This window comes from Periplaneta americana, chromosome 10 (assembly GCF_040183065.1).
Source record: "Periplaneta americana isolate PAMFEO1 chromosome 10, P.americana_PAMFEO1_priV1, whole genome shotgun sequence".
Classification (NCBI taxonomy): Eukaryota; Metazoa; Arthropoda; class Insecta; order Blattodea; family Blattidae; genus Periplaneta; species Periplaneta americana.
The window spans coordinates 58779412-58802591 of record NC_091126.1 but is presented as its reverse complement, the minus strand read 5'-3'; the positions used below and the strand labels follow the sequence as shown (position 1 = coordinate 58802591).

Genomic DNA, 23180 nt, shown 5'->3' with positions numbered 1-23180 from the left:
GACGTCACTTTAAAAGTCCACTTCCTTCGGCCACATATCGGACCGGATACCTTGCAACTATTGTCAAGCATGGTAATTCAACACATAGTGTGGATGAGTAGGTAGTTACAATAATTCTATACATCTTTTGTTTTATAATAGGAACAGAAGTTGCAAATTGTTGAAAAAAGTTCACTACAAGGCATAGTATAAGCAGATGAACACATTACTTCACTAATGTTGCTAGTCATACCAAAACAGAAAACTCACCCAAAAGATGCTTTCCTCTTCCTGAAAGACGGATTTCCTCAGATTCTTCCGTCAATAAAAACCTGAAATAATTACATCAGACTATTACATTTCGGAAACTGTCGGAATTGTAGCTTAATATACTACACAGTTTCTGCCAAAATTCCTTACATGAATAATATAACCTCTTCACTATTAATACCTACAAATTTAGGAACAATTATTTGTATCTATCTTCATTTAATCTTTAATTGATTTCGGTGCAAGGAGAGACAAACACATTTAATATGTAACCTACATTTTACAGCGCTAGTTGGCAAGAAAAGACAGTTTCTTATGTGGCAAGAGATAATAATTAGTAGATGATAATTAAGGATTGTTAAACAGGAAGAATAATAGTAGTCTAACGAAAACTACCCTAACACCATTTTTGACTACAATATTTCGTGTAGTAAATAAACAAATAATAATCACACAACTGTCTATTTTCCTTACTCGTTTAGGCCATACAATTATAAGAACGTTAAAAAGTGGAAAATCTTTAATTCAAAACTGATTATCTGGAAATCTTTTGGAAGATGTAAAATGAAACACTTTAGGCCTATCTATACAAGCGAGCTACTTCAATGTTTGTACACTTAGAGGGGGAATTCAGCAGTACTATATCTCTATCTCTCTGTAGTTAAGATTTTAAGATTTCAGTACTCAAGAGGTGGAAAATAAGTCTCTTTCCTTTCTTTTCCATTTTTTCTCACTCAAACCGTCTCAATCAGTACAGATTTATTGAAGATTATTTGATATAATTTTATTTCAACTAGACCTATTATACTTAAACTTTAGAAGGAAAGAAGTGTTTCTCATTCGTTTATTAAATGCAATTTTTAAAAGGTAGTAATGGAAATTTTAATCTATAACGTTAACATATATGACTGATAAACATCATTTACACCACGTAGCCCAGTGATGTCAATTGATGCCCATAGGAGCAAGCGCGCGCTTTAGAGCTCAGGAGAGCCTGAGCGTTTTACAGCGGAAAGGAAAGAAACAGACAAAAGTGGTAGTATATGCCGCTTGGTCAAGCTATATTCAGGGATGGCCAGCACTGATTCAATAGATAAAGGGAAGAGAACTTATTAAAACTGTAATTATCCATGTTAATTTTTAGATTTGTCTGAGAAGTATAAGTGCATAATAAGACTATAAGTTTTAATTTTAATGCTCATTTTTACAAGTTTCATTTTTTACTCAAAAGAAATGTTTTCTCAATTTCTTTTATAGAAAAGTGAAATTTTCATATATATATATATATGCCTATTTATTTAGTAGTGTTACAGAATGTTTTCGTAAATCTAATGTACGTAAATACGTATTACTGAAGATAGTGTATTGAAAATTTTTAAAATATTCGCATGGAAATTGTTTGTAAGGAAATGAATTAACAAAGCAACTACTGTTACATCATAAACAAAAGATATGTGCCCATGTGTTGTAAAAATGTAATCTCTATAGCTTCAGGACATTTCGAGTAAATAATAATATTCTGATGTTAGGAAGTTGCTAACCAATATCACCTTAAAAGAATAATACGATAAGAGTTTTGTTACGCAATATTTGTTACACATAAAACATATACAGCACCTTGCTAACTTTGCTTTGTATTGTAATATTGTTTTGATTAGTTTATTGATTACTTTTATAAGGCTAAAGGTACCATCAATATCTATTCCAACTTATCATGTCATACTCAATCACATTTTTGGGATATCACTCTCTTTATGAATGATATGTTTCATCCATTTAGTACGGTATAATTGTACTACTGTGGAATTTATGTGAATATTTCTTCTTAACTTTTTATTATGTTATTAACATTTAAAACACAACTACAATATTAAGAAGTTGGTATTAGTATTTTTATTATAGATTTGTTTTATTAATTTGTCCTACAGAATAATATCTGTGATATTGACAATTAATATTGAAGGAGAAAAATTCGCCCCGGCGCCGGGGATCGAACCCGGGTCCTTGTTTTTACGTACCAAGCGCTCTGACCACTGAGCTACGCCGAATCCAATCCACAGCACCGGACCGAATCCTCCTCCTCCTTCAATGTTTCCCTTTGTTGCCTGACTCCAAGTTAGGAATATATATTAACGTGTATGTCCTGTGTCAGTGGTCAGAGCGCTTGGTATGTAGAACCAAGGACCCGGGTTCGATCCCCGGCGCCGGGGCGAATTTTTCTCCTCAAATATTAATTATTAGTACTTTTGTTTTACAGACAATATAGGTAATATCAAACAGAAAGAAACCATATAAAAATAACGACATAAAATTTCACGTTCCGTTTGAAGTTTGTGTACCACTGTTTTCTTAATCCAACAGGCTGCTTATTCATATACACAACCCTTCCTCTTTCCAAACTTAGCGCTTAATGCCCGCGCACGACGTCAAGGTCGGAAAAATGCGCTTGCTTTGACATCACTGACGTAGCCTATTAAAAATTTTCTTCTTTTTTTTTTTTGTTTAGACTACAAAAATGATTTTATATCTTCGGGCATAGCTCAATGGTAACGATCTGTTCTCGTACCTCCAACTGTGTTCTGCTGTGGGTTAGGATCCTGCTTGGGCTGATTAATTGGTTGGTATTTTTCGAGTTCTTCCCAAACTCTAAGACTAGTGACAGGCAAAACGTCGGACGTACCTCACCAAAATATTATATCACTATCAACTTGACCGAAACTTAATAACCTCAAAGTTGATAGAGTATTGTTAAATTACCGATTGAAAATACAATTTTACGAGTAATGGTACAAAGGTTGGAATATGGACTGAAACAGCCTTACACTGGGAGGTAATTAAAAATTTCATATCCACTAATACAATCTTGATATTATACAAACAAGAGAAAGAAATTATTTCCCACGGCAGGAATGGACTAGTAGAAATATTTTTTTTCTAAAAGTACCATTCCTGCTTCTCTTAAAGACTATTTCAGAACGACTTTTATAGCAACATAAAATATTATATTGAGGGATTAAAATTTTCCATATTAAATTATAGAAAATATTCCTCGCAGGATTTTAAAACACTACAATACTTCCTAACAAAAATAAAACACTTCCATACGATTACGGAGAGATGACTTTATAATTAGCTTAATAAATATCTATTAAACAGTAATTATCAGACAACTGTACAGCAGACGAAATAGGCCTACTGTAAATCGCATTCTTTACGCATCTGAATGCAATGGAACGACGTAAGAAGTTTATTAACTTGCGGTTTTATAGCTGCGTTTTAAAACAACTCTACATAAACATTTAATTGTTTTTGCTGGCAGAGGTATAAACAGATATTCTCATGTTTTATTGGAGTTATCCTTTTTCTTTGCTTGTTAAACTTGCAGATAATCAAGGATCTTAACACTGTGGGAAGGGAAATCATTTTGCTTCATTTCTAACGTAGAATTTTGAAGAAAAAGTAGCTGCAAACCCATAGACGATCTATGACTATAGTCCTTCCATAGTTTATTTTTGAAATGCATAAGTATCCATCAATCATATTCAGACATGTTCAAGATAGCTGTACTCTCATGTGTTAAATACAATATTATTTTAACGTATTACAGTCATATTTCTATCTACAAAGAACATTCAACGGTGTTGTTAAAGCACAGTAAATTGATATTAGCAAACAACTAAAGTAACAAATTAACACCAGACACTGAGAAGAAACAAAGAAGGAATGGTTAATAACGATGGGCCTTTATCTGTAGGCCTATGTCTTGGAAACGTATCATGTTCAGAGAAGTGGCATTTCTCACTTGAAAGTGTCAATACAAGAAGGCGAGTGCTCTGTATCACTAGAACGAAGAAACAGCAAAGAACCGACGGTGACTTAACCGAAGTTGAAAGAAAATTTGGGCAAATTTACCAAGGGGGAAAAGAGACTAAAAAGAACACGAGGAAAAGCAATGGAGAAATCATGAACAAAAGCAATAGAGAAAGCAAATAGGCAGACTGGAAAATGAGGAAAAATAGAGAGCAAACAGTCTGCAGGTAAGGTAAGGTTAGGTTAGGTTAGGTTAGGTTAGGTTAGGTTAGGTAGGGCAGGGGAGGGTTAGAGGCGACCGTTTGCACGTCGGCCACACGGGGCTTATTGTGAACACCGAATTTATGGGATGAATGAGGATGCGGTAACCAGCCCACCTGCCGCACGCATGTTACCCCTCACCCGCCCCAAGTTCATACCGTCAAGGTCACCCTATTAGAAACAACAGATCCCTATTAGAAATAACAACAACCAAATTTTTTGGCTTAAAAATCGATGTGTTAAATTGGAAAAATCATATTAAAGAAATTACCCCCAAACTAAATTCAGCATGTTTTGCTATTAAATCTATGCAAAAGACTGTAAATATCAATACCTTAAAAACAATATACTTTGCATACTTCCACTCGGTAATGAGTTTTGGAATAAAATTCTAGGGAAATTCCACAGATAGTAACAGCATATTCCTATTACAGAAAAAGAGTAATTAGAATAATAGTAGGTGCCACATCTAGGGAATCGTGTAGGGCTATTTTCAAAAACCACAAATAATGCCCATGGCTTGTCAGTATATTTTTTCATTAATAATCTTCCTCGTATGTAATCGTGAAAACATTATAACTAATTCAACAGTTCATATCGTAAATACACGTCAAAAATGACTTTCATATTCCATCGGCAAGTCTATCGTGCTATCCAAAAGAGTACATTATATGGCAGTAAAAATCTTTAATAGCCTCCCTATCGATATAAAAAAATGGAACTCAAAACATAAATTTATTTAGGGCTAAATTACAGAAGTACCTAATTTCTCACGCCTTCTATTATGTAGGTGAATTCATGACATTCAATAACGCTTCATGAAATTGATGCTGAAACCACAGTCTAGTATATACAGTCACGAAGCTCAATACGTAGTAAATATGCAAACATTAGATAGTTGCTCACCACTAGGATCGCTAATATCGCCTCATTACAGACAATGGGAAATAGTACCGGCACAGCCTATTGTTTCTAGCACCCTCAAAACTCAAGCTTCGTGACTGTATATAGTAGACTGTGCTAAAACTTTGTGTTGTGCTATTAGATTATATTGTAAACCTCGTCTGTATATATTTCATCTAGACTGTGACTATAAATTAAGACTTTATAATAGTATAAAGCTTTTTGACTTGTTCCATATTCTAGCTGTGAAGCGATGTATGAATACCATGGAATGTTAATAAATACAAGACAATACAATACAATACAAGCGGCACTGGATCCATTTCAACAGATCTTCCAAGGTGTCGAAGCGCTCTTGAATGTGCTCTTGAAGAATGATTCCTGGCAGAGATATTGCGGAAAGCTGGGAACCCAGGAACGATTGCGGAACAGAGTCCCTCCCGTAAGCGGATGAAGACATGTAACTATGGAATGAGATGAAGATGAATGATATGAAATCTAAATTCTTTTTCTACACAGGAGAGGAGTGGAAGGGAAATGGGCAGTGGAAATTAAAATTCCAACCCGACATTTGCATAAGTACCTGTACAAAACCACGGAAAAAACAGTCAGGTTGATCGGTCCGGGAATGGAACCACAGACCTCCCGAATGCGAGTGCCATGTGGAAAGCAAGAGCCATCTCGCTCGGTTAAACAGACTGAAAAGCAAGGGAGAAAGTGACCAAGCATACGGGTAAAAGGAGCGAAAACAGAAGGCAAACAGTCGGATAAGCAGGAGAGAAAGCAAGCAGGTAGACGGGTAAAAATAGAAAACAGACGGACAAACATCCGAATAAGCATGAGAGAAAGCCAAAAGGCGAACGGATAAATAGTCGCATGAGCAAAGGAGAAAGCATAGAGTTAGACGGACAAAAGAGGGAAAATATAGGACAAGAATAGAGGAAGCTTAAATGCGACAGGCTCATGTCAGTAGATTTACTGGCATGTAAAATAACTCCTGCACGACAAAATTCCGGTACATCCGGCGACGCTGATATAACCTCTGCAGTTTCGAGCGTCGTTAAATAAAACATAACATTTAACAGAGGAAAGACACGGGGAAACAGTCGGATGAGCAAGAGAAAGCAAACGGACAGACTGGTAAAAGAGGAGTAACAGACGGGCAAAGAGTCGGATAAGCAATAAAGAAAGCAAAGAAGCATAATGGTAAAAGGAGGGATAATAGATGGGTAGTTAGATAAGCACGAAAGAAAACTGACAGACGGATAAAAAGAGGGAAACAGAGTAAAGAGTTGAATAAGCAAGAAAGAAATCAAACGGGTACATAAGGGAAAACAGTCGGATAAGCAAGAAAGAAAACAGAGGGGCAAACTGGTAAAATGAGGGATAATAGACGGGCAATCAGTTAGGTAAGCAAGAACGGAAACTGACGATGTGTAAATAGTGAGAAACAGAGTAAAGAGATGAATAAGCTAGAGAGAAATCAAACGGGTACAAAAAGGAAAGCAGTTGGATAAGCAAGAAAGAAAGCAAAGAGACAGACTGGTAAAAGGAGGGATAATAGACGGGCAACCAGTTGGATAAGCATGAAAAAAAACTGACAGACGGATAAAAAGAGGGAAACAGAGTAAAGAGTTGAATAAGCAAGAAAGAAATCAACGGGCACAAAAGGGAAAAGAGTCGGATAAGCAAGAAAGAAAGCAAAGAGGCCGACTGGTAAAAGGAGGAATAATAGACGCGTAAACATATAAGCAAGAAAGCAAACTGACAGATGAGTAAAAAGAGGGAAAAAGAGTAAAGAGTTAAATAAGCAAGAGAGAAATCAAACGGGTACAAAAGGCAAAAACAGTCGGATAAGCAAGAAAGCAAACAGGCAAACGGGCAAAAGGAGGAAAAATAGAATGGTAAACATTCGGAAAAGCAAGAGAGAAAGCAAACAGGCAGTCAGGTATAATGAGGGAAAATAGATGGGCAAACATTCGTCAATGAAAAAGAGAAAGCAACGAGGTAGACTGATAAAACGAGGTAAAAGATAGGAGAAAACAGTCAGGTAAGTAAGAGAGAAAGTAGATAGGGGAGTAAAGGAGAGGACGGACAAGCAAACGGACAGTTCAATAGGCAGATAGGTAAAAAGACGGCAAATAGACAGCCTGGTAAAGAAATAGGTTGGAAAAGGAACAGACTGACAAAATGACATTGACAAAATAACAGAAGGGCAAAGAAACAGGACATACAGGCGGAACAGACAGGAAGACCAGCAAACTGGCAGAGAAACAAACAAGAGCATAAAGATACAACCAACAGACGGACCAAGAATCAGATGGACAAAAAGGTGGACAAACATACAGTACAAGCGTAAGAAAAAGTAGGCGGGGAAAAAGTAGACCGGGAAAAGCAGAGAGGAGCGAATAGAAGCCTAGAAACGGGTAAAGAAAATGCCGGATAAAAACAGAGGACTAACAGCCGAGAAAAGAAAGAGGCGAAAAATCACAAAGATGGTAAACAAGCAGCGAAGAATTAGCAAGCCAATAAAAGGAGACGTTTGAAAAGGGAGAGAGAGTACAAGCGAACTTGAGAGGGACGTAGGGACGCAAAAGTAGCCTAAATGAGAAGCAAACATATTCAGTAAGAACTCTAAGGTAGTAAGAGCGACGTAATAGAAGAAAAGGTAAACAATAATATACAGTATATCTGAAAACAAACTTTCAAAATCAAACTTGGGGTATTTCCGCAGAAGAGCAGCTTTGTTCATGGAAAATCAAACGGAATCAGTCGGGGATCGAACGTTTGTACCGTAGGCGAGACAGTGTTGGCACGAAATAAGGTAAGATAGCCGCAATATAATGAAATTCAGTAGTGTAAAATAAGGCAGCTACTTTACAATAATCTCTGTCTTCAGGTGGAAGATGTCACGAATCGAAAAACCTTTTGCAAATCTTTGAGGAGCCTTTTCCAGAGGTCTACCTACAAGGTGGAACCCGGGTAAGATTGATCCACATGCCCTCCACCCTCCTACCACCCTATCACTGCGGTCTATCTTCCGCCGCTGTTGTCAAGTCTTCCACTTCCCGCGGTTAAACTGCAGAAGAATTAACATTCCCTTTCCCGAAAGTTAAGGAAATGATTACATAAGAATTTGAAACTAATTAGTGCAGTATATTTTCTGTTCCTACAGAACGTGAAAAATGTAGTGTTTGTGGGTGTAGGTGCAAAAATTAGTGGTTACTTCTCAGCGAGGAAAACTGAAGATATTTCTTTTTAATTGACTTAATATTGGTTACCCAATAATTATTGATGATTTACGTTAATTCATATAATTTAATTTTTAATTATAGTTTATTTAACGACGCTCGCAACTGCAGAAGTTATATCAGCGTCGCTGGTGTGCCGGAATTTTGTCCCACAGGAGTTCTTTTACATGCCAGTAAATCTACTGACATGAGCCTGTCGCTGGGCATGTGGGATCTTTTGAGACCCCATGACCCATTTGCCAATACACGTAACATTTTAACGTGCCCAGCGGGGGGTTAAACACAATCAAATACCATCGACCTGGGCCGGGGTTGAACCCGCAACCTCGAGCACAGAAAACCAGCGCTATACCGACTACGCTACCTAGGCCGACTTTAATTGATAATATTTTAATTGTGTTAGGAGCAGCAGCAGCAGCAGCAGCAGTAGTAGTAGAAATGTTGAAGCATTGGAGCATAACTCTCATGAGTAGGATAATTATTATAAAGTCTATAATATAACCATTTCAGAAATTTATTTTGAATTTTTTCTAGTAACAGAATATATTGTTAGTACCTGGTTCCAGATAAACGCAGCATGCAATGGAATTATACAAAATTATTATAGTTTTGACTTTAAATTTACAAGAATTTCTCATAACAAAACCTAAACTTTTATAGGGCAAATTTATAATATTATTAATATGACTATGAAATGTAAAATTACTCCTAAATAATATATCTAAATCTTTATGTTCATTTTCTGCTGGTAAAACTTTTGCCTCTATTTTATATGAAAAATTTTTCAACCTAGAAAAAAACATATGTATACACTTATTAATATTAAATAACAATTTATTATGAATACCTATATTATGTTAATGTAGTAGGCCTACAAATTTTCTTCCGCTGATGTGAATATTATCTGTTCGCTTAAAAGACTGCGGGAAGTAGAATGTGAATAGATGCCAATAGAGTTCCTAGAATTTAATATCAGAACTTGGAATAAGGCGGTTAAGACAGACAGTGCAACTCTTGTTATCTGCAATCAAAGACTCTTTAAGAGAAGTCCGACAATACGCTTCTTGGCAAAATTAACTGTAGCTTGTGTCTTTTCTTGTCGAATATCGATTCAATAAGCGCTTGTTCTATTCATTGAGCGATAAACCGGACGGCGCCATTTTTATCTGCTGCTAACACTTTGTAGGCCTATATAGTTATTAACGAGGGCATCAGATCAGTGAAGAGTGTAATACAATGTCTCTGCAAGGAAACAGAAACCAGAGCTTTACCACAGTCTAGTATATACAGTAACGAAGCTTGAGTTGTGAGGGTGCTAGGAACAATAGACTGTGCCGATACTATTTCGCATTGTCTGTAATGAGGCGATATTAGCGATCCTAGTGGTTAACAACTATCTATGGATGCATATTTACTACGTATTTAGCTTCGTGACTGTATATGAAGAGTCCACTGCAAGAATGATGGATGTCACTTTCTTGTCGAAAATGACCCAAGACTGTCAATTCATAGCTTAAGAAAGTGGTCGTCAGCACTCTCTGAAATGTGCAATGGGTACGCTGTGCCGTCTGGTGCGCACCGTCGTGCAACAGGGAGAGATAGAGAGCATACCCGCTAGCAGCTACGGGAACACTATAGTGCACTGCGTTTTCCGCGGGTAAGAGAGGCTAGCCCCAGCGTGCTCTGTGCTGACGACTCCTGGCTTAAGAAATATAGAATGTACATACAGAGTTATATGGCATTAACACTTATAGTCATTGTCCAGTAATAATCGGAAAATCACAGTTAAGTTTTGAGCGCTAAGCATTTCAAACTTTCAATTGCTTCTCCTGCAAAATGTATTCCAAACGACATCCATCATTCTTGCAGTGGACTCTTCATATACTAGAACTAGACTGTGGCTTTACGATGACGAAGGCGAAGAAGGAGAAGTTAGGAAAGAAAAAAATACAAGAAAATGAAGAGGAGAGAATAAGAAAGGAGGAACCGAGGGACAAGAGGAAATGAGAAAGGGAAGGTAGTGGAGAGAGTAACATAAGAAATGCTTGGCAAGAAAACATAAGAAGGAAGTAATAAGGAAAAAAGACAATAATAACAGGAGGAAAATTAAGAAAAGAAGTTGAATTGGAACAGTGACGAGTGAACTCGGTAGAGGTAGCCTATAAATAGGGAATAATGGGATGGGAACAAAGAGAAATGGAGTTGGTAAAGGAAGATGCTGAGTTGGAACAGTGAAATTAGTACAGACAGGAGTGGAAAATGTCAGAGAAGAGTGGGATAGGAAAAGAGAGAAGTTGATGACAGGGTGTGTGGATGGGGACAGGGAGGAATGAATAGGTACAGGGAGGAGTGGAATGGGATTGGAGAGAAATGGAATGGAAATAGGAAGAGCTAGAATTGGAACATAAGTACTGGAACGGAACAGGGAGGTCAGGACTGGGAAGGGGAAGAAGTTGAATTAGAACAGGAAGAGCTGGTCTGGAGGTGTGAATTAGAACAAGGAGCAGTGACATGTAACAGCGAATAGTATAGTGAGGACCACGTAAGAGCAGTTTCTAAAAGGCTAATTTGGCCCTCTCTTCAGTGTTGCCAACTAACACCAGATATCACCAAAGAAGGTAAACTCACAATGCCATGTACAACAACAATAATAATAATAATAATAATAATAATAATAATAATAATATACTACTTAAAATAACGATGTATTGCTTATTTACTTATTTAATACATCTCACCTTTATGTTGGGAGGTTTTTTCTAAATGGTTCAATAATTTGTGAAAGAATATGCCTATATTTTCCACCTGGACCTAGTAGATTAATATGACCTAATATTAAAATGTGATTTGTCTGACAACATGAAATTTATTGCTTTGACTAAACAGTTTACGATTCACGAGACCTAACCTAAAAATGTATTTCTTTTTGTTTTTTTTTCAGTAGGTTATTTTACGACGCTTTATCAACATCTTTGGTTATTTAGCGTCTGAATGAGATGAAGGTGATAATGCCGGTGAAGTGAGTCCGGGGTCCAGCACCGAAAGTTATCCAGCATTTGCTCATATTGGGTTGAGGGAAAACCCCGGAAAAAACCTCAACCAGGTAACTTGCCCCGACCGGAAATCGAACCCGGGCCACCTGGTTTCGCGGCAGACGCGCTGACCGTTACTCCACAGGTGTGGACTGTATTTTGTTTGATCACGTGAAATGATTAGTACAAACTCCGAAGACTGAATGCCACTTTGAAATGTATGCTTAAGAACACTTATGTACTACTAATAAAATCATGAAACCTTCACTAGTACAAAGAGACACAAGAATAGGCTTGTATAAAACCTTAGGACAGCCAATATTAAGCTATGGTAGTGAAGCGTGGACTGTGAAGAATAAAGATGTCAGTAGAATAAGAGCAAGTGAGATGAGGTTCATGAGAGCAACAGCTGGATATACTCGCTGGGGTCATAAAAAATGAGGACATAATGCAAGAACTTCAAATAGAACCCATTATGCAGTTCATCAGCAAATATCAACTTCGGTGGAAGGGTCATCATTAAAGAATGGATCGATGCAGAATTCCAAAAGCACTGTTTCATTACCATCCGCATGGCAAAAGATCTCTAGGTCGTCCGAAGAAGAGATGGACTGAAAATTCTAGTTTGAGATCGTAACAGACCACTCGGCCTAATATTTGTTAGGAAGACAACGACGACTTACTACTAACAATTTTTCTAGTTATAATTGCCGTCTCCGTGTGCATTTTCTATCGATCACCCAAATGCATGTATCATACCATATGTTATATTTATTTACACTTATCTGACTATAATCTTGAAATGTAACCACAACGCAACACATAAAATAACTATTATGTATTAATATAATACTGATATTAATTTATTAGTACATTCGAATTTCACAAGCTTCCAGTAATCGGCTCAGAAATCTAGAACAATTTGAATTTTCAGAATTTGCACTGCCGACAACAGCTGTTCCTGCTGCCAACACAACAGTTAGAAAGTCGCTACCAGTTGTAGTATTTTTCAGTATCGAAATTCGAAACGAAGTTGGCAAAAGAAAATTCAACCTTCAAACTATAAAATCACCATAATTCACTAGCATTTGTAGTAATGGCGGGAAAATGGTTAGGTTTCACCCTCAAGGTATTAAAGTAAGCTAATCCGGACTCTAAAATGGGAAAAGGGAGAAGTGGAGTGGGAATGGAGAGAAGTGGAATGAAAACAGGGATGAGTGCAATGATAAAATAGAGTGGAATGGTAGCATTATGTTGGAAATTAGTAGATTAATATGATCTAATATTAAAATGTATTTTGTCTTACAACATGAAATTCATTGCTTTGACTAAGCAGTTTACGATTCACAAGACCTAACCTAAAAATGTATTTTGTTTGATCACGTGAAATAATTAGTACAAACTCCAAAAACCGAATACCACTTTGAAATGTATGCTTAAGAACACTTACTTACTCCTAACAATTTTGCTATTCTAGGTGTAATTGCTGTCTCGGTGCACATTTTCTATCGATCACCCAAGTGCATGTATCACACCATGTTATATTTATTTACACTTATCTGAATATAATAATGAAATGTAACCACAACGCAACACATTAAATAACTATTATGTATTAATATAATACTGACATTAATTTATTAGTATGTTCGAACTTCACAAGCTTCCAGTAATCGGCTCAGAAATCTAGAACAATTTGAATTTTCAGAATTTGCACTGCCGACAACAGCTGTTCCTGCTGCCAACACAACAGTTAGAAAATCGCTACCAGTTGTAGTATTTTTCAGTATCGAAATTCGAAACGAAGTTGGCAAAAGAAAATTCAACCTTCAAACTATAAAATCACCATAATTCACTAGCATTTGTAGTAATGGGGGAAAATGGTTAGGTTTCATCCTCAGGTTATTAAAGTAAGCTGATCCTGACTCTAAAATGGGAAACGGGAGAAGTGGAGTGGGAATGGAGAGGAGTGGAATGACAACAGGGATGAGTGCAATGATAAAATAGAGGAGTGGAATGGTAACAGAGAGGAGTGGAATTAGAGATCAATTACATTCAACTACTGAAGCTATTCTGGGATGATTAGCTGTTGTGACGACTGTAAAACAGCAATGTTGTTATACATGCCTCAGAATTCAATCTTCCGTAATATATCAAGTAGGATCTATGTTATAAAGAAGTCAGATGACTGAGACATGGCTGTACTTGGGATGGAAAAGACAGACAGACAGACAGAGAGCGTATAACAGCAATGATTGTAAAAGAACTCCGTCTGTAAGGTATGCATGAGAATGTAACGTAGATATGCAATTAATGTAATAAGATACTGGACAACCTGCAACACAAGTAGCAGCTGGGGTTTCACTTTCACTCTTTCACGTTACTTTCTATTAAGGTTCTTTAATCGTGCGCACTGACCGTTGAAAATTCCGCATCAGATATGCGGAAATGTCCAAGATGTTGAGGATCCTGTTGAGAAAACATCCACTCAATTTAGTACAGCAACTAAATACGCAAACTTGTTAATGCGAAATTATGAACTGAAGTCTAAACTTTATTTTTAATGTGCCGACCCTTTCTCAGAAGTACTGGAGCCTCTCTCTCTTGTACTGATTTAATTTTGTAAAATTACAAACCGCCAAATCATGACAAGAGTAAACGTCTGAAGTTAACAGATATTAGAATGTAAACTTCTATTGATATATTATTTAGCTGAAATTTTATGTGAACAATAAGTTATCTATTATTTCTTGACTTCAAATCAAACTCATGAGCGTATAAGAAGATAGTAATTATTGGTTATATTAGTCGCAAGAAAACCGATTTTGATTATGTCTAATTTTCTACTTCATTTTATACATTACATAACCGATCTTGACTATTTATAATTTCATATTATGTAACTGATCTTGACTATTGTAATTTTCTACTATATTTTATGTAATTTCTAAGGTATTTTCTTTGGTGTTGTTTTGTAATCAAATTTTGTATTACATGTACATTATTGAAACCTGGTTGAGTGGAAGAGAAGGCCTCATGGCCTTAACTCTGCCAGGAAAACTACTACTGCTGCTGCTGCTGCTACTGCTACTACTACTACAAGAAAAGATACAACTACATCCAATAGAAGTTAATTGTGTTATAAAATAATTTTAACGTAGTAGTTCGTTTTTACACTTCGTCGATTTTTAACGACGCTATGTCAACAGAACTATGGGGCAATTTGGCATTGATAGAAATGATAAGGATATGATATTTGGCGACTTGCAGTCGAGAATTCAACATATGGTTTTGTGATATTCGGAATATACTCAACCAGGTATTCGATCCAATTGCGAATCGAACTCACGGTCGAACGCAGCTCCGGATTTGTAGACAGACGCATCTACCGGCTTAGCTACCCCCGTGGCTTCAAGGTTTATTAAATATTAGCTTTTGATTTCGAAGTTTCAAACGTTTCCATAACACAGTTTTCCTTCAACCAGCTAGCAATAAAATTGTGAAAACATTTTCTGAAGTACAGCAAAACCAGTCTGAAACGGTTACATTTACAGTTTTTATTATACCAACTACAAAGAGATTATCTGATTTTTGCGAAAAATAGACGATTTTAACATCGGATATCGGAAAAATGGTTCGTACGTGTCTATCTGCTGTGTTTCTCCCAAACTATTGGTAACGTTCTGTTAAAATTAATTAGACTGGAAATGATGCACATAAAATCCATCAAAGCTGAAAATTATTGTACTTTGAAAAAAAAAAAGTACAAAATTACGATCAACTCCAAATCGATATGTATGATTCTTAAATTTTGTTTCTTCCGCGAAATAAAAAAAAAATCAATAAAATTAGTAGTAACTCAGTCTGTTTTGTGTCTTATGTACTGGAGAATTTAATAATATTAGAAGCAGAATTATTTCTACTTCTCGCTACAAATTTTTGAAACCTCTATGACTCCTAGACCTATCCTAGTCTCTCCCCATTAGGTAAGTAACACAGCATAAAAGGTATAATGTTAAAAATTTGTATTGTTTCTAAAGCATTTGTTAAGCATGAGTGAACAAATACATTAAGATTTAGAATGAAAATGGATCGGTTCTTCTAAGCTTTATGATGAGAACGAATTCACTATTAACGTGTTTACCAGTTTAAAGTGTCAATTTTTATTGCAGTAATCGCAGTCGAGGTTTTGACTTATCTAGAGAAAATCAAAACTCGAGTGGAATTCGATTATTACACAATCAAAGAAAGTATATACAGAATAGAACAAATAAAGTAATCTAATACAATAACATATTGACTTACTGAAATACTAAACTGTCTTGAAAATGTAATTTTGTACAACCTCATCGTTACAAATATTCCGCTAGATGGCAGTAGTGTGTTATGATCAGCTGTTCTCTTGTTAACAGCTGTGCCAACTATACAATCTTCAATGAAATCTATGGACGATTATTAGTCAAGGAGGCTTTGATGATTCAGTATCACTTTTATTAACAGTTGTCTTCCACTTCAATTATCAATTTACATTAAAATCTCTGATACGTAACCATCCATAATCTCATACAGCAGAAGTTATAACACATTATTATTATTATTATTATTATTATTATTATTATTATTATCACATTATTAATAATAATATTATTAAATAAAAAGAAGGTGCGTAAATATAGCGTTCTAACTGAAGAAAACTCGATAACATAAGCTATAGGCTAGAGCAGTCTCCCACTTATTGTAAATTGGACCACATTTAGAAGAAAGGAACCAACCCACAAACAAATTTAATGTCTCAATACTTCCTTATTTAAAAATGACTTTTAAGGAACCCGCAGGTTCATTGCCGTCCTCAAATAAGCCCGCCATCGGTCCTTACCCTGTGCAAGATTAATCCAGTCTCTATTATCATATCCCACCTCCCTCAAACCAATTTTAATATTATCCTCCCATCTACGTCTCGGCCTCTCCAAAGGTCTCTTTCTCTCCTGTCTCCCAACTAACATTTTATATTAATTTCTAGGTTCGCCCATACGTGCTACATTTCCTGCCCATCTCAAACGTCTAATGTTCATAATTATGTCAGGTGACGAATAAAATGCGTGCAGTTCTGCGTTCTGTAACTTTCTCCATAGTCATGCAACTTCATCCCTCTTAGCTCCAAATATTTTCCTAAGAACGTTATCCTCAAATACCATTAATTTCTGTTCTTCTCTCAAAGTGAGAGTCCAAGTTTCACAACCATACAGAACAACCGGTAATATAACTGTTTTATAAATTCTAACTCTCATATTTTTTGACAGCAGACTAGATGACAAAAGCTTCTCAACCGAATAATAACAGGCATTTCCCATATTCAATCTGCGTTTAATTTCCTCCGGAGTGTCATTTATATTTGTTACCGTTGCTCCAAGATATTTGAATTTTTCCACCTCTCCAATTTTCGTGTTTCCATTTCGTACAATATTCTGGTCACGAGACATAATCATATACTTTGACTTTTCGGGATTTACTTCCAAACCTATCTCTTTACTTGCTTCACGTAAAATTTCCATGGTTCCTGTAATCGTTTGTGGATTTTCTCCTAACATATTCACGTCATCCGCATAGACAAGAAGATGATGTAACCCGTTCAATTCCAAACCCTGTCTGTTATCCTGAACTTTCCTAATGGCATAGTCTAGAGCGAATTTAAAAAGTAAAGGTGATAGTGCACCTCCTTGCTTTAGCCAGCAGTGAATTGCAAAAGCATCAGATAGAACCTGGCCTATACGAACTCTGATGTAAGTTTCACTGAGACACGTAATTAAATAATTTCAAGGATCCATATTTTGAACTGAGATACGTCGTATATTACGGTTTTGGTTAAAGGAATAAGTATGTAGTTATATTTAATAATTGTGAATTTATCACTCACGTTTAACTTTAAAGTCCATTTTTCTCAGTTTAGGTATAATGTGGGTTTCTTCCTTTCTGAAAAATGTGATTCAATTAAGCTAATAAATTACATTTTTAATAAAATAACAAATCGCGAGATTTAATTGCTAAATGATCGCCAATTTGGCTATTACTTGCCCAAGTCACTTTTCGATCGGTGTCGTACTAAGCGAAACCGGTTTTGTACACCCGACAGTTATTCAGTTTTCTAGGAAATAAAATGGTCTTAAAACAAAAGCGGCCCTTTACTCAGGTGACAGTTGAGTGGAGGTGATCGTTATAATTAGAGATGAAACAATTCCTTCGTAAACACGATACCAGCGTATATATGACTGGAGTATTGTACTTGACGTCAGAGGCAAGGGATAGAATTGTTTTCTGTACCGTCTGGTTACAGCAACAGTAGGCCTACTGAATTGTGGTGCTACGTTTCCAGTGCGGTAGTAAGTGATCGAGTCGATTTTCTAACCTGTAGTGCAGTGTCATTGTCATTATTTATACAGGGACATCATTTTATTTTTACTAACATTTCTAATATTAACCTGGCTAGACCGTTGGATTAACGGTTTGAGAACCGGAAACACCGTTTGCTACCCCTTTCGTGACTGGAGTTCGATGATACTGGCGTAAAATACAAACAAATCACTTTACTAGGTATAGGAGGGAAGCAAAGTAGTTCATCCATTTACGTAAAATAGGAATTATCGCGATTTTGAGTTTGATAATTTTCATTAGGTTTTTGTTTAATCAAAATACAGTACTGCATTAACAAGAATTGTTTTACTCACGAACTGAGCTATCCATTAGGACGTATTCATTATGCGATGTATATTACACTGTCTATAGCACATTAGCAAACAATATAGAGAATGAAGTTAAATTGAAAAATAATCATAATATGGATATTTAAACACATTTTTGAAAATATTGGCCGTTCATTTCGATACAGACTTCAGTTCTTTTGTGCATTTTATCGCACTATAGACTATTGTACCTAATTCCAATTAGCAGTTTCGTCTTTCGTACTAGTAACTCATGTTGAAATAATTCTGTACCTACTCTATAAAAGATTACCTTACATACTGTAAATTCAATCTTCACTTCTGCTCGATCCGAAAAGATAAAATTGCTTAGACATGCTATCTACTGTCCGTCCAAGTGGTTTTGTCGCAGAGACGTAGAAAGAAGGGAAATCACGTGACAGTTAATTACTTAACAAGGTCCTTTTATTTAAGTTATTTTGAACAGTTGTATAATATTACGCAGACGTCCAATGCCTGACAGAAAATAATGTTTTCAGAAAAGAGCTAAGACAGCCCAGCCACTGGCCTTTACAGAGAGGCGAGCAGAAGCTGGTGGGGGGAAACCGGGATGCGACGTAGGCAAACGGAAGGTAGTACCTAAGGAAGATATGACTCAATATTGAAAGCTCTTTCGTCACTGGAAAACGCGAACATATTTCTGGAATGTACTATACTCACAAACTCAGTACTGTTTACTACGACCGTAAGGCGACTTACACTGCATACGCGCCCTTGGTTCTGTGTGTAGGACAGTTGGAAGTTTACTAGTAGAAGGGGTGGGAGTGAAGTACATTCAAAAACTCACGTACAATAAACATTGAAATGAAAATAAAATAATATCCCTGTATATTAAGTCTTTCTAATATATGTAGGCTTTAGTTGAATTGTACACTCCACAGAGGACTACCAAGAGTAACAACTTTAAATTGGTTATATTTCACTCTAAATGTTCCACCGAAGTATACTCTGTCTGTATATCTGAAACCTGCTCTTGTTCATATCTGACCGCTGTACAGAGTTCAGAAACACCCACAATGTAAGGTTGAAGCGTAGGTAACCTCATGTGTTTTTTAAATACAGTAGGTTAATTTACGACGCTTTATCAACATCTTAGGTTATTTAGCGTCTGAATGAGCTGAAGGTGATAATGCCGGTGAAATGAGTCCGGGGTCCAGCACCGATAGTTACCAAGCATTTCCTCATATTGGGTTGATGGAAAACCCCGGAAAAAACCTCAACCAGATAACTTGCCTCGACCAGGAATCGAACCCGGGCCACCTGGTTTCGCGGTCAGACGCGCTAATCGTTACTTCACAGATGTAGACAACCTCGTGTCCAAGGAAGGAGAAGTTTCATCATTAGTTATTACAGATTTCACTGTATTTAAAATTCCAAGAAAGACATTTCATGAGGATTACTTAAATTCTATACAGACCAAGTGAAGTTGATAGAACTCGAGGCATATACATGAACAAGGGGAGAGGTCTCAGAAGTCATTATAATGTGACTGCACCATTGTTCAAGACGCTTTACCGGAGTTAATCACTTAATTGTAAGACAGTGTGAGCTCACATAGATTCCCCGTTATAATTACAGTTTGCAGGCAGTTGACGTGCAGTTGGAAAATCGTATAAAATTGTTATAATTACGCACTTGGAGGTGAATTATGATTCACACGATGAGACGAGCTCAGGTCTGTATAACATTCCTTTTTATTCATCAGTATTATATAAGTTCGTTCACAGCACGTCATCCTCAGTGGCCTGGAAAGATGATGCGATGCACTAATTTGCTGCAATGTGAAATGAATTGTCGATGCTGATGTGAGAATTCCTGGAAGGCGACTTGGAGAGCAGCCACTTCAACCCCCACACGACTCTCAGAATATTCCGTGAATCGAATTATATTTGTGAATGCGGAGACAACTAACGCTCATTGGCGGTTGGGAATTACAGACAATAGAATTGTTTTTCGAATTAAAAAAATTAACATGATTTTTTTATGTCAGAATAACTCTTCGTGGAAATAAGCATTATATGAACTCCTGCAACGTACAGTTACTGATTACAGTACCTTCACATATTTGTTCCTGAATATTTTCCTGATCGAAGCTGAAATGATGCATATCCGTGTTAGCCTTCGGTCACAAGCACTAGATTTACTGGACGTACAGTTTAGTTTAGTTTATTATTTTTATTGGGTTATTTTACGACTCAGTATCAACATCTAGGTTATTTAGCGTCTGAATGATATAGTGATAATGCCGGTGAAATGAGTCCGGGGTCCACCACCGAAAGTTACCCAGCATTTGCTCGTATTGGGTTGATGGAAAAACCCGGAAAAAACCTCAACCAGGTAACTTGCCCCGACCGGGAATCAAACCCGGGCCACCTGGTTTCGCAGCCAGAAGCGCTGACTGTTACTCCATAGGTGTGGACAGCCTAGTTTATTTAAAAGGCATTAAATAATACAAAATTACAATAGACTTCGTCAAAATTGAAATTATTTACATGCAAATTAGTTAAAACTACATTCAATATACTCCTATGCTGTGTAAAAGTCCTTGCAAGAAAAGATATTATTCAATTTTTTTTTTAAAACTACTATAGAGTGGGGCAGCGAAAAGTTACCGCACTATGCAGGGGACGTGTTTGTTGAGCACACGTTATTACGTGGAGTTGCATTGCTACACTTGTTATTGAACATTATTTGTGTTATTTGTAACTCCATTTGTAAACTATAGCCCGACCACTGACATAAAAGCCTGCGCCACAAACCAGTGTTCGTTCGTGCGCAGGTTGTCATAGTGGGGGTCAGTTGTGTTGTAGATGCGCTCCCTGATCGACGTCACGTAGCGAGTACGTTTTAAACTATTCGAAACGACAGTCATGTTCGCGTCCATTCTTTTACTTTTCAATCAATTAATATTCCATTTCGAATTATTGTATATAGGCTAGTTAAAACAGACTGTAATTTATAATAACGGAAGGGAAACCAAGTGTACGTGGCAGGCCTTTGAAAAGTGAAAGCTCCGCTACAGACATAGCTTTTGAATCGGATTACAATTGGAGTCTGACTAGTGTAACCTGGCATAGCGAGCTCCTCGCATAGTGATGACGTCTCCCTCTCCATGGCCACGTGGGTATTGGAAAAATTGAAGGTCTTTTTGTAGTTGGTCGAGCTATAAACACTTTGTGTTTCCCGCTGTTTGCGCACTCCATCCCCACCACTCGAGAATTGTAGGCCTACCGTAATGAAACTGAATGCCCGCCCGCGCTGCTACAACTCACCGGTGAGTCCAGCAATGGATTGCGGGCAATCTCTTCTCCGACGTCCCCTGAACAGTGCGGTAACTTTTCGCTGCCTCTCTCTGTATTATCAATATTTCTAATAATAAGTGAAATTTTAATAATAAGTTTCACACCCACAACAAAATGGCTATTACAAATCTTGGCTAATCTACACTTAAGAACAGTTATGTTGTGGTTATTTCTAGTCTCATGAGAATGTACCGTATTAGCAGAATCATAATCATCTAAATGTTCATACATGAACATAATAAGTGAAATTTTAATAAGTTTCACACCCATAACAAAATGGCTATTACAAATGTTCGCTAATCTACATTTAAGAACAGTTATCTTGTGGTTATTTCTAGTCTCATGAGAATGTACCGTATTAGCAGAATCATAATCATCTAAATGTTCATACATGAACATAATAAGTGAAATTTTAATAAGTTTCACACCCATAACAAAATGGCTATTACAAATCTTCGCTAATCTACATTTAAGAACAATTATGTTGTGGTTATTTTTAGTCTCATGAGAATGTACCGTATTAGCAGAACCATAATCATCTAAATGTTCATACATGAACATAATAAGTGAAATTTTAATAAGTTTCACACCCATAACAAAATGGCTATTACAAATCTTCGCTAATCTACATTTAAGAACAGTTATGTTATGGTTATTTCTAGTCTCATGAGAATGTACCATACTACCAGAATCATATTAATCTAAATGTTCATACATGAACATAATATTAACTAAAACAAACAATGAAGCAAAATGAATTATGAAGTGAAAGTTAGAATTCTCTTTATTAATTCCAATTTTAATCAGCTAGTTAATGACTCTTTATCAACTGCCTGTTACCTAGTGTCAACGGGTTTTGCGATAGCGATATGATATCCTCCCGAGTCCTGAGAGAAGAGTATACTATACTATACTTCGTACATGATTATGATGTGAGATGTAGGCCTATATGCAGATACCCGAAGTATAGTTCAATATACCTACATTTGTGCCCTAACTGTAACCTGCAACATTTTTTCGGCATTTTTTCTCATTTCAATTATTTTTTTTGAAGTGTAAAACTATGTTGAACTTTAAATATAAAACAACAAATGCCTCAGGATTCCTGAGGTTATACATGTTTATTCAGAAGGAATACAAATATTTTAGGGAGTGGTACTATGGAATATTTTGAGTGAAATGTTCATATAAACATGTGTTCATTTTTCAATGGGTGTGAAGACACAGCTGTTTGAATTTTACGCATGTTACAGTAATAGATGGCTGTGTTCGGTTGAAATTGAACGAATTCTTATCCGGGATTAGCCACTGATTGCATGAGCGAAATAGTCACGGTAATGAGTTTATGTTCGATCCGTTTCTATGTAGGGCCAATTGAAAAGTGTGAACGAGAGTTCCAAAAGTGGGCGATTCTGGTGAATGCAAGATGAGACAAGTCCACAAGGGAATTGAAATGAACTGACAGGTAGGTACCTAGTGCGCTTGCACCCTTGTCCTTAGTATAGGAGAAGAAATGTCTGAAGGAAGTGAAATAGGGAGAGTAGTACGACAAGGATATCGTTTATCACCGTTTATCACCTGTTCAACATTTACATGGAAAATTTAGTGAAGAACTGT

General features: G+C 36.5%; 1 protein-coding gene across 2 annotated transcripts in view; it reads right to left on the bottom strand.

Annotated features, from left to right (window-relative positions):
* The window catches only part of Cirl (Calcium-independent receptor for alpha-latrotoxin), a 1849656-nt gene that overhangs the window by 1627966 nt on the left and 198510 nt on the right, over nucleotides 1-23180 (bottom strand). For both annotated transcript variants that reach the window (XM_069837575.1, XM_069837572.1), the window contains exon 2: nucleotides 250-311. The gene's annotated coding sequence lies outside the window, so the exon portion shown is untranslated. The remainder of the gene's footprint in view (nucleotides 1-249; nucleotides 312-23180) is intronic.